Source organism: Thermobia domestica, chromosome 10 (assembly GCF_964235325.1).
Source record: "Thermobia domestica chromosome 10, izTheDome1.hap1.1, whole genome shotgun sequence".
Taxonomy (NCBI): domain Eukaryota; kingdom Metazoa; phylum Arthropoda; class Insecta; order Zygentoma; family Lepismatidae; genus Thermobia; species Thermobia domestica.
The window spans coordinates 72,536,828-72,551,103 of NC_137463.1; positions in this window are offsets into that span (position 1 = coordinate 72,536,828).

Sequence of the window (14,276 nt, forward strand, 5' to 3'; positions counted from 1 at the left end):
TAAAGATTGTTGATTGATTGTTCTTGGCTGGAACCAAAAAGAGTACGATGAAGTAGGAAGAATCGAGGTTAGGAATCTTCCCAGTGATGTTTTATATCCTATTTCTCGTCCATTGAATGTGAATAGAAGTGACGTATTGATACAACTCTTGCAATGTGTAACTCAGTGTAACAATTTCATCCCTGTTCATGGAAATGTAGAAGAGAAATTGCAAGAGAGACAACTGTGAAATGTTAAAGATATAATTTACAACCAGATTCTGAAACAGAATAAGAGACAGACAATGAAGTAATAAAGAGTGAAGCCCATCGTCATGTTAAGAGGAAGTGTTCAGTGTTTGTCTTGTGCATTTCCTGTTCTGTATAAACTTTCATCGCAGTCTGGACCAGGGGCGTATTCACAGGGTGGGGGCTCACTGGCTCATTACCTACCCGAAACTTCCTAAACTCAACATATATTTGTACATCTTCTCAATAAAACTATAGATAATTGTTTAACAGAGAAATGATTGATGTAGCATGAAAATTTGATCTTACACTTCATCTATACTTTTTCTCTCATAAAAAAAGAACATTCCAGTTCTATCTTTTTTTCTAAAAATATATGTGAAAGTATTTACGATAACTTATTGTCTTTTCTATTGCAGAATAATACTCGTTCAATATTACATAGACGTAATGATTTGTAGTATTGGATCCACCCAACAAAACTTTTCGATGCATAACAGAGACATTTCATGTAGGGAAAGAAAAATAAAACAAACGCAACATCTACAATGTAAACAGAGAAGTATTTTCAGAACAGTAAAGCTGATCTAGTATCTCATGTGTAGACAATCGTTTATGTGCGCTCGATACGGATAATTGGAATAAAGTTATCATTCAACAGGAAGATAAGTCGAAATGTTAGAACATTAAGTTATATAGATAGATCCTCTTTTTCATTTTTTCTAAGGGATGGGGGGCGATGGCTTAGTAGTAGAATGTTTTCCTCTGGTGCTTGGGAGTCCTTGGTTTGATCGCCGGTGAGTTTGTGATGGACAACATCATTACCGTGCGTTTTCTCGGCGTACTCCCGTTTCCTTTTACATTTTCATAACATCAATTAATCCATCATCATTTACTTGCTCTATCATTCGTCTTCCTTAGTTTAAAGGGAATAATTGTGGAAGTTAAAATGAAAAGTTTATTCTCTTCGTGCCGCATTTAGTGGTAGACTTAGAAATCCATTTATATTTCCAATGCCATGTGCTGACCACACATCTGTCAGCTAAAAACAATCTGGTAGGCCTGGAAAGTCCAGTAACAACTGCGTTTCGTGTCGATGTAGTGACGATACATAACTCAAGTAAAAGCTCTGTGTTACACCTAGAAAGTCCAGTAACAATCACACTCGGGTGCATGTGTTGACCAGATGCTAACTAGAAACGTCTGGTAGAACCAGATATGCAATAACAATGTGCTGACAACACATTTTTCAACTAAAAACCGTCTGGTAGGCCTAGAAACCCCAGTAACAATTACTTTGAGATCGATAAGTTAACCATATATTGCTCAACTGAAAACCGAATGTTAGAAATCCAATTACAATTTACTGACAATATATCATACCACGTTTCACTTCTTGGCTTTTTGTTTGTCTGTGATCGACACTTGAGTATGGTTTACGTGCTGGGCAAGAGAGGGAGGGGAGAGAAAGTCATCTGCGTAGAAACGGAGTTGCCAATAGTAGATTTACTATTCTGACCAGATATGTTTAGGACGAAGGAAATTCCAAATTCCGCCAGTGTACAAGAATTACAAAGTGGAAAAGGATCACAACCTTCATCGTCGAAGTTTCCCTCGGATTCTCTCCATCATGTTCTGGATCACTTTGATATCCATTGTTTTCATATTTTCCAAGATACGACGCTTCAAACCGGAGTTAAAATTTGGTCTTGCAGCGTTCCTCATAAATTATACCAGCTAACGTACCGTGAAAAATCTTCCACAGTGCTAGGTATAGACACGTGGACCCAGTGATTTATTTGTGAATTTTGTAGAAAGGGGGAATATTTATGCAAGATTGTGTTCCGTATAACAGAACAACTTTAGTAGGGTTGGGACTGCGTTATTTTTAAACCTACCTACTTTGAAATTATGGTACTGGTTTGATAAGAGACCCACAAGTTCATCATTTTTAAAACTTTTTTTAAAAACAAATACATTTTTTATGATAAATACGGATAGGTACGTTAGATAAGATTTGGTTAGTTAGATTAGATTGCGTACGTTAGTTACCTTACTACTTTTTGTCCTGCTGCTGAGAACAAGTGTAGAGCATCCAGTGAAAGCCGTATAGTTGTATTGCAATTTGCACACCTTGTCACAACAAGTGTCACACTCCTACGTAAAAGGGTTTTGCTATGGCAAGTAATTCTTTAGGCTGTTCTAATTTGGTCCTTAAAGACCAAATTCCCCACCCGAACAATAAATACAACATAAGGTAAGAGTTTACTTTGAGCAGAGAAGTGATAGGTGCACATATACTTGAGCCTAATTTTATTAAATAGAAGGGGAAAGACGCTACTAAATGTCATTCCTCATTATAAGTAAGTTTTAGTACCATTTTGCTCCTTGTACTTAATAAAATTAGATTCAAAGGTGGGTGCACCTATCAATGTTCTGCTAAAAGTAAACTTTTGGCCAACAAAACATACTGGCATTAAAATGAATCCAGAATTGAACAAAGACAGGGTTAAGCTGAAGCATGATTTACAGCACGTTATCTAACACTGTCTTTAGAAATTAACAATACTTTCATACCGTACCTCACTTTAGCAATACGAGGTTATTTTACATCGAATACCGTCTTTTTCCCAGTTGGTTTGTTGGTAGTAGCACGATGTCAATTTTTATCCAGCTGATGGCATACTTTTCTGCATTGAACGAGGTAATATCTGGTCCATTAACGTCTATGAAAATAATAAATTCGAGGGTTTTTACAGATAAATTGTTTCTAGTATCAGTATGTTGGAAGTTTAAGCTGGAAAAGCCTCTCTCACACTCTGCAGAAGAAACTGGAATAACACTGATTTCCATGTTAAGATTTTGTAGATTTGGGCCAATATTAGGTTTCATCTTATGCTCTCGAACTTCCTGCAGAATTTTGGCTGAATCATCAGAGGAAAGTTTTAACTCTTTGATTTTTATTTTATTTTATTTTTGAAATTTGCATTACTTCTTTGTCGCCGTTTAGCTTTCTTGTAGACAATTCTTCTCGCCAATTAGATTGTAGCAAAACCTCGGCCCCACTGAACGTTTCGAGCGTATGTTATCTGCTAAACCCTTGCAATCTTATTTTCTGGTGCTTCTCAAGAGAATTGTCTAAGGGTTTTGCCAGTGAGACTCACAAAACTGACCAGTTTCTTCGAACTGACGTAATTGTTCCATGCACATGCCCCTTTTTCTTTCAACGCTTCCAGAACATTAACAGTTTTTAAATTTTGCTTATTACCTGTACAAGGGATGCAGACCTTTCTTGTAGAAACAAGGCTAAGGATATGTAGAGGTTCCAGCGCATCTCGGGTTATGGACATTTCATAAACAAAATTCCACTTAATAAGTTTCACGGACAGATCTGAAAATACTGCACGATGCTGAAAGATTCTCTGCAAATTTGAAGAAGCTTCTCGAAAGTGTTCCACTAGCGCAGGGTATGACTTCTGCAATGCTTCTACTGAACGGTATAAAGAGCCTAACCACCGTACATCAAAAACTTTAGTAAATATTATAGAAGGAATTCGCAAAATACTGGGTCATTTTTCGTTCATTTCTGTAGCTACAAAGTCAATAATATTTGAACACGTAACATCAGAGTAGATAACTTGTTCGAGGTTCATTCCATTTATTTCATACTATTTAATAAGATGCACGGTAAACGACAGATGATTTTGCGCAATAACATAGGCAGTTCTAAATATCACAGTTGTCTTTTTAACACGAATTCCATTCACAATTAACACGAAAGCCTCTTACTTTCTTACTTTGTGTACCGGAATTACTTGCCTTTTAATCGTCAGGAGCTTTTCCTTTATTAAAATATAGTCTAATATCCATTTCCTTATGTTCTTTTTAAGGTGCTTGTCAACGAAAAAACTACCAATTCACATCTGCAGTGACTGCTCACTAATAACTGAAAATGTTCTATTACTATTATTATTATTATTATTATTATTATTATTATTATTATTATTATTATTATTATTATTATTATTATTATTATTATTATTATTATTATTATTATTATTATTATTATTACACTGCTACTCAGATGAAGTATGATAATCAGTGGAATCAGCTGCAATATTTTTCTTCGGGAAACAATTCTATAAACAAGGCCAGCATAGCTCGCGACAATAAACATACAAAAAATAAAGAATTGTTACTAAAATATGGAGTTGAATTATTGTACTTTAAAACAGATTGTATAGCCTAAAAAGGTTGGAAAATATCTTCCCAGGCTGGGAAGATAGAATTAAACCTAGAGACAGGGAAACCAAAACTTAGAAGGGGGGAAATTCCCAGGCTTCCCTGGCTACAAATAAATCCCTGCGTGGACCCCCTTTGGAACAACACATATGTTATAGTTCGGCAGCCAGTGTTTCCTCCGCATAATAGCTGTTCGTAATGTCAGGCAAAAAGAGAGTTTTGGCACTTTGGTGGTAATCCTAGACGAATGGAACAATTTTTAAATACGAGTTGTTTAGGCACGTTTCAGCAGTAATGGTTGGGATCCCAATGGATCCAATGTAACATTCTGAGATACCCTTTGACGAAATGACTACAAAGACGACGACACGTTTAAAGTTTTTTTCCGTGAACAAAATTTTAGTTTACTTACTTTCACTCTTAGTAAGATATTCAGTTTCACCGTCACTACTGTCTTTCTCTCATATCGGCGCCATTCAAAGTTTTCTTCTCTATAGTTCCGCTCCCTATAGTCCACAGCAGCTAAAATTTTGTTAATCTTTTCTTTTTATGCTCAACCAGACGCCATAAGTTTGCATCGGATTTGCTCGACAACCATACAGATTTTTACTCTTCAAACTTTTCCCCTAAAAGTGAATTAAGGGAAATGAAGGTGGCAATTACACAAAGACACTTCTCAAAAGAACTGTAACAATTCGACAAAGATGTTCATAATTTGAAAGTAGAGAACTGAATCAATATAATGTTTGCTCATCCCTTATTTACACATTACTAACCTGTCCACAATGGGTCAGGTAGTTAAACTTTTTTTTTTTGAAGAAGAAGAAGATTGTATTTGAAAATTTTTTTGTTCTTTTCTAATTTGTCATTTGTATCTTATTTTTCTAGAATATCATCACCAGAGGTCTTCTGCCATTATTAGTAGGTCAGTTATGACACACTGAGAAGCTTTCACACACCACAGACATCTGCTACTCTCTTTGTCTTAGGGTCGCAGTTTTCTGTTTTCAATATCGTTCATCAACTGTAACATATTTCTCCCCTTCCCTCTTTTTCCTGCCACCGTACCTTCTATCAAGTCTTCCGTAATTCTCTCCCAGAGAGAATCGCAACAAATTTTTCTTCTCCTTCTTTAATTACATATGTAATTGTTCTTTTGTTTCTCTTTTACTATCCCAAAGTGCCGCATTCGTTTTGCATTCGTCCCAACTAATCTTAATAGTTCAATAATATATCATTTGGATTTATATTAACCTTTTCCATAAATTTTCCTCTTTTTTCCCTCGTGTCAGTAGCTTCCTGACAGTCAATTGGATACAATGAAATGATAGAAATACAAGCTACTAAACAATAAACTGTAAAAAAAAAAAAAAAAAAAAGTTAAGCAGGAAATAATACATATTTAACATAGTTTTCTGTATTTTAGGCAACTTATTTCTTTCTATCTGACTTCCTCACTAAGAATCAAAGCATGTTACTTGAAGTTGTTAATGGAAGTTTATTGTATTAGCAAATACGAATACTAAACGTCAGAGTGCCAAATTTCTTTCCTAATTAGCTACATTTACGTGAGATGAAATGTGTTCCGCCCATGACGCCAGAAAATTGAAAACTCAAGGGAAAAATGCTTAGGTATTTAAGAGGTGTTAATAGATACTGAAGGATCTTTTTGTCTTTAATGCTATTTAGAAGTGAATTATATTTTCACAAGGAAGTTGATTTGCTTTAATATATACAGTAAATGTGCGGATTACATATAAGCTTATATTTAGCATGGAACATTAAGATAAAGATTGAGAAGAATTTTCAGACGAATGAAAACTTAAAATCTTAGAATCAAAAATATCTGCCAAATTTTGTTAAAAATTTTAATATCAATAGTTATTATTTACTTCTAAATTATGCTATGCTTTAGTATGGAAAGCTTAGAACAGCTATGCACCTTCATTTGTCTTCGAATAGGAATCAGAGCAAAAATTGCAAGAGGCAGCGAGAAACAATTTTCTGAGATGTACTGTGTTTAAAGCAGACGGAGGGGGTCCTGGGAGTCTGAATCTCCAGAAATTCCTACTTTGTGTTAAAAAAAAATAATCTAAATTTAGAGGTGATTGTATTAATTTTAATACATTCGTAAATTATACTCATTGAATTTGGAGCTGACTCTCCAAAGCAGCTTTGGACTCCTTCCCAAAATATATTCCTCCGCACATGCTTAGCTCTCAAGAGTAGGTTTTATGGGTAACATTCATAGACCTAAACTGCATAAGACCTAAAAATATAGGTGTTGTGCCGCCAAATATTTTTAGGTGTTATGCCGTTTAGGTCTTGTGCCGCTTCCAGGTTTTATAACTTTCCTTAACTCTCTATTCAAACTTCTGATTTCAACATAGATTACAATGGAGCAAAAACCGATAATACACAGACTGTTCCCTCTTCATCTGAACGAGTTAAAATAGTTGCTTTCCAAGATATTCTATCCTTCAATTCTATCACTAAGGATCATACTCGATATGATGGTCACCAGTATAGACCATTGCACGACATCGAAGCTTCCATTGCAACACAATCGGTTGCAATTGTACCAGGCGTATAGAGTATTCCACTCCTACTTACAGGGTTTCCAGAAAGCATTTGCCGTCGAACTTTACATGATGATAGGCGCCGTTTTACAAATTCAAAAGCACAATCATCCATGGTACCGGTACAAGCATTTAGACTTTTAACGGGAATGTATTCGAACGGAATAGCATGGGTAATAGTGGGAGCTGCCATGGATCAGAGAAGGCCTGCGATGTTTAGACCGTATGATTTGAAGCTTTGTCTTGATGCAGTTCGACACGATGGGTTTCATCGCCATATAACACTGGTATTTCTTTTATGTAAACTAAAGATAAGACGTTCGTTTTAATGAGCAGATTGATTTTCAGATCTTTTCATCTACCCCAGTTTCTTTCTCTATCAAAAACCAGGAACAATCATAAAATCTATCGAGAAACTTTCTTCGCATTGAAACACAAAGCACTCCGGTCTCTTGAATTGATAACCGGAACTTCTCCACAATCACTTAGCTCACATTTCGTCTTCATCACAAAAAAAAAAAAAAAAAAAAAAAAAAAAAAAAAAAAAAAAATTGAAAAGATTACCAACTAGGTGGCGCTTGTACAGCACTCTACCATTGATCCTTCTCTCCACGATATGTCGTGGTGATAATGCATGTTCACTAGCCTTTCATACAATTTGCAGTCTAAATTTGTGATGTATTGAACGATTCAATCTTGATTATGCTACAGGTAATTGTTTGGCCATAACAGCTGTGGTAAGAAAGGTTGCCTATCACCATTCTTTAATACAGGTATTGTAAGTTTCACTGACGTCCTCTGCAGATGCGATTTCGTTGGTGATATTGGTTGCGGAGGAAGATGCTGTACATAACATTTAAATATAACAGTGGCCCATTCCTACCAAGAACCATTGTTGCAATATTGTACTACTATATGGGAAATACTAAAGTTTGCATTGGGAATAGAGCTATGACGTATTCTTTTTGGCGATATTTTTATCACTACATAACCTTCATTCTGCTAGCTAAAGCTAAGTGACTGGCATACGTATGTCTACAGTTTTGTTGGTAAATGAATACCGATGCTGTCTATACATTGGGTGGAAACGGAACACTGTCTGTAAATAGCGATCCCAACTATAGGTTCCATCTTCGTCCGTATTTCTCTTTTAAATTTGGCACTTGCAGAATTCTGCTACAACTTTCGGTTGTATATCCGGTTCCGGTTAATCATCTCAGAGTGAAAACAAAAAGAGATAGAGAGAAGGTTCCTTTTAAGATATGGATTGAGCATTGCAAGAGTAGACTCTTATTCTCTATACTGAAATCAGATGCGATAGATTGATCTCTGCAAAGCAGAACAGATAAGAGGTACTAAAAAGCTCATTTTAAAATATGGATTGAGAATTGCAAGAATAGGCCCTTATCTCGTTACTGAAATCAGAAGTGATAGCAAAACATTTAAGAGATAGTGAGAAACTTTTCTTTAGATATGAATTGAACATTGGAATAATAGACCCTTATCTCTTTACTGAAATCAGAAGTGATAGATTGATCTCTGTAAAATGGAACAGATAAGAGGTAGTGAGAAACTATTTTTTAGATATGGATTGAGCGTTGTAAGAATAGGCCCTTATCTCTTTACTGAAGAATAGACGGAATCAATGCATGCGAGGGAGATGCGATATAGTAACAGCGATATTGGTCGATTTCTGAGACAGTGAGCATTCCTAATAACTGCACCAACCTCAACACAAGATTAAAATAGGGAATTACTGTGTTTGCTGTTTTGATAATTTTACTGTTATAACCATAATGAACATTTAGGACACGGATATACAACTGTCATAATACAAAATTTGACCTTTCTTATTCAAACAAGGGAAGACTCTGGGAATCCTTAATCCACGACAGGCTCACATTAGGGGCGCCATTTAGGAGTGCAGGGAGGGGCAATTTTCCCCCTGAGTTTGAGATTTATATATATTTTATCAATAAAATAGTAGTAAAGTAGTGAAAAATGCGAAATTTTACTTGTATCAAGGGGCATTGCCCCCCCAAGCAAAATCTGAAATGATGCTCCTGGCTCACAGGCATTGTATTCTTTGTAAGCCTATTGTTATGTCACTCTAGCCCAGGTATCTGTTAGGTGTACCTCAGAGCCGAATTGCAGCAAGGGTAAAACGAGAAACCCCGTCAGGGATCGAACCCGATCAGCCGAGATGACAGGAAGATACCTTATCGCCTATGATCCCACAGCTCTACCATAGTATTCTTCCGTTATACTAAAAATTGAGTAATATTAATATCAAGCCTAATTTTGCTTGATATACGAGTCAGTGAATGACAATGTACCATATATCACGGAAATTCGTGCTTCTATGCATTTCTACCTGATATTTGGTATGTAACGTTTTAAACATTTTTCACATGACATTTCAGACTCACAATTGAAAATTAATCTACTTTACTTGTGCCTACTCTTCTCCCTTTTTTTTTAACCTAGTGCTCGTTTTTTTCTTTCCAGGGAAGAAAATTCAATAAAATTTGAACGGAATTTGCGGAAACGAGTGACGCCTTGCTCCACTAATGATTTGTTCTCTTCAAATTAGAACCGTCAAATGTATCCTTTCTAAATCTCTTTAGCTTTTCGTAACCTAATTTTGTTCGTGACACATTCTCTTCCAAGCGCTTGGGATTTGGATTCTCATTCCCTCGTCAAATTACGCCTGCTTTTTGCGATGTGATGTGTGTGGTTAAACAGTTCGTCTCTTTTCTTCCTTCTGTGTTCCTTTTTTTTTTTTTTTTTTGGACGGGAGGTTGGGTGGGGTAGGATGCTATTTTTATCTTTGTTCTATTCTCTCTATCTACCTATTTCGCTCTTTCTTTCTCTCTCTCTTCATGTATTACAATAGCATTCGAAGTTGACATAGATATGTCAATTGGGAAGTGTATATCACGAGGCGTATCTGTGTACATTTAATTGTGTGATCGAATGGATTGTTCTTTGCACTTCTTTCGATACGGTACCCCCCTCCGATTCCCGAAACCCCGCTACACCTAAACACCCACACACGAGGAAGATTTATTTGTATCCCATTAGATACAAGCAATTAAATTAAAGATAAGCAAATATTTATTTTGGTGTGCTATTGAATTTTTTTGGGGGGGAAACTGTTTAGACAAGGTCCAGATAGGCAAGTGTTAAAAGCTGGGTACACAATAATCACTTTGAAACAAATTGATTAACATGCTGGAATTTGGAACAGTAGCTGAAATCTCCGTTTTTTCCCCAAGGAAAGAAAAAGATTTATGAAAAAAAAAGTGAAAGGTATATTGCAATTCCATTTTCTTCCACTTACGATACAGTATATATTTTAATGCAAATGCAATGATGAAAACACAGTTCGACCAAGTGCTAATTACGGTCTAAAATCCATTTCAAGTGCTTCAGTGGTAGAGCGCTTACATCTAATGTTTGAGCTTCCTGGTTCGATTCCCGACCAAGTAAGCTTATAGTGGACAACATCGTGATTGTGGGTTGCTTCTCATTTCAAGTGCTTCAGCCCTTTTCTTATGCAAATGCGATATACAAATTGATTTCACTTAGAAATAGCCAAATTATTAATATCAAATATAAAAATTTCTGAAACATGTGTTTAATAATTTTAAGTGATAATTTGAACTAAGAAATTTAATGTAGCTGATTTATGGGAAAGCGCATTATTCTCCTCACAGATAGATTCCTCCAATACAATTGGCTCCCATGGAGAAATGTGTGATACCTCAAAACGTTTACTTAGAATTTATTCTCTGGCATGCATAGTTCACATATAATACAGTAAATGTAGAAGGCAGTTCATGACGTTCACTGAGATCTGAGTATTCAGGACATTCGACAAGAATATGCTGAATACTCAATGGCACAATACAAACGCTACAATACGGACAACCCACGGCACGCAGCAAATAATTACGTGTAAGCTGAGAGTAAGGTGAGAGAATGACTGGCAATTTCGCAGGAGGGGCTTAATTGCATGAAGTTTATTGTTGCTTACTTGGTTCTAATCTACTAACCAATGAAAGCATAACAAGTTGTCAAAATAATACAGAGATCGGAGTGAGGAAGACCCTAGTTAAGCCGGCGTTCTTGATAGCTGTGTCAGCACGCCCGTTTTCCCGGATGCCGACATAACCCGGTACCCAACAAAAAAACACAACCCTGTTGTTATAATTGACGGCATCTCACAAAATGTCTTGAAGAGAGCGTGCTTACTCGAAACTTTCTGCAGGATTATAACAACGCTCTGAGAGTTTGTACGAACCAGCACACAACATAACGAAAATGTGAGCCCATGGTCGAAGGCAAGCTTAACTACAGTTAATTCAGCAGTTCATTTTGAACACAGGTGACGCATACTGGATTCTGAACTGTCCGCGTTTTTGACAAAGCACAGCTAACAGAATTCCCATTTTTAAAGAACCGTTCGTATAGGACATATCTAAATCGTTTTACTGCTGTAACAATGCTGCTAGCTTCTGCAGGTATACCTGGAAACTGGTGTGCTGTTTCGCATGCGACGACAAACGGACATCGAGTCAAGGGAGATATGAGGGTACAGCACAAGAGTGAAGCAACGAGAGAGAAAGAGAAAGAGGGGGCCACACAAAATCGTCAGCGAGAAAACAATCATACGCACGAATGTATACCATGGGCATGTAGCAGGAGGATGTATCTCATACCTGTTGTAATCTGCTCACCACGGAGAGAAAATTTGGAGAATAATCGAAAAATCCCGCATGATGATAAGTTAACAGTGGTTCGTTGGCTTTGACATAAAGGTTGGCAACGGAATTATTATGGAAGGCACCAGTAATTGATCGAATATCCATGTGATGGGCTGTTTCAAATTGCTTCAGCAGAGAAGAACGAGTAGACGCATAAGCAATACAGCAATAGCCTATCTTGGACTGAATTAGACCACGGTACAAGCATAGGAAAACAACACGATCAGCACCCTAGGTGCGGCGAGAGGGGACACGAAGGAAATTCAGAGCACAAATAAAGCGCTTTAGACGACGAACGTACTGTGCACATGTCAATCAACGGTCAAAAACCACACCCTGAAAACGTATTTTGTCATCGAACATCAAACGAATGTATCGATATACGAATCTGGGTCAACAATGCAAGTGGGTTGGCGGCAGAAGTGGACAGATTGAGAGTTCTTGATGGAAAATCGAAACCCTGTCTCATTCGACCAGCCAACAAGAAGATGCAGATTCAGCTCAAGTTATCTTGTAATGCAACGAAGGTGTTGAGAGCGACAGTAAATGACAAGGTAGTCAACATAAAGCCGACCGCAGATAGTAGCCTGAATCTGCGAAAGAACACTGTTCATGTTCACAGCAAACAACGTGACACTAAGGACACAGCCTTGTGGCACACCATTTTCTTGGACAAAGTCCTCTGAAAGCTCACATCCCACACGCACTCTAAACTGTCACTCATGGAGAAAATTTACAATAAATTGAACCATTTGTCCACGAAGACCCTAGTCATATAGTTGTTTTAATCTATCGTAACTCCAATTGGAACTATCCGCCTTCTTTAAGTCGATAAAGAAAGCGACAAGGTGTTCGACGTTGAGAAAGGCGTCGTGAATTTGTCCCTCGAGATGAGCGAAATTGTCGGTAGTGGATTGTAAAGAGCGAAATCCACTTTGACACTTTCTCAAGAGCGAATTAGATTTCAAGTACCGCAGCACGTGCTTATTGAACATTTGTTCAAGGAGCTTACACAGTTCCCAAATCAATAGGTTTGTGGCTGGTAGCGGATTTCCCTGATTTCAAGGTGGAAAGAACCAATGTGTTACACCAACGGGGTGGGATAGTTTCCTCCGACTAGATGGGATTAGACAGTTGCAGTAATGCAAGCTGTGCATCATGGGAGAGTTTGTGCAACATATTGTAGAAGGCACTACCAAGTCCTGGCGATTCGCGTAGAGCAAACTTAAATTCAAAAAAACGTGAAAGGCGAATATTTATAGTGCTCACTGTTAGTGCTACGGAAGTTTAGCGGGTTCTGCTGTAGACAAGAACGAAAACGAGTAAACGCTGTAGGATAGTGTACAGACTCAGGGATAGACTTAAAATAGTGGCCAAAAACATTACCTTCTTCTGGTGATAGAACACCATCCATAGATAAAACAGGCACACCAAGAGAAGAGTTATTGCCAGTAAGAGAATGAAACAACGCCACAAAGTAGACATGGATGCTCGACTACTGAGGGATGAAATATAATTTTTGCAGCTTCAAAGCTTCTAAAGTTTAAGAAGACGTCTAGCTTGAGCACGAATAATGTGAAATTGCTGTAGGTTTTTGTCAATTGAATGATGATTAAAATTGGCAAGAGTTCACCGACGAGCCAGGATAGCCTCATGGAGTTCCGTGACCACATTTGAACATAACGGCGAGGAATATAGCCACCGTATTCTGGAATGGAACCACGAGCAGCATCGCCATTACGACAATGAAACTCGCTTTGGTCACTGAATTTACGGCAGTCAGCACGTTTTAAGTCGAAGCGGCGGAGATGAATCTGTGGGGGCAACAGGGAGACCTTCGAGAAACAATGGAAAACGATCACTGCCACAAAGATCAGGATACTCTCTATATGTTAATGTTAGTGAGGTTGAAGTACCAACACTGCACATGAAAAGGTCGATACAGGAATAGATACCATGAGTAGTAGAGAAATGAATTGTTTGGTATAAGCACCCCAATCTGCTCAAAAAATTCTGTCACCTCACACCCGCAATCATCACAGAGCCCTACAAATGGTGATAGGCATAAGATCTCCAAAAAGGAATATTGAGGATTCAAGCTGACAATAGAGCTGAAGTAGATTAGCAATCGTAAAATCTTCAGATTGAGGAATGTATAAGCATCAAATGGTAAGAGAACGAGGTAAGAAAACTCGCAAAGTAACTACTCGTAATTGGGAAACTATGTAAATCTGTCGAGAATGAAGGGAATCGGAGATACACACGGTCTCGCCGTCAGCAACACAACCATCAAGAGGTTTATAACATCTATAAATTGTAAAACCAAAAATAAGAGAGGAGTAAGTATTCCTGAAATGAGTTTCCTGCAGACAGACAAGCACTGATCAGTGGTCAAAGACCAGATGTTTCATTTTCTCAAAGTAACTACTGAAGCCGATGAGGTTCCATTGGTGAAGCGC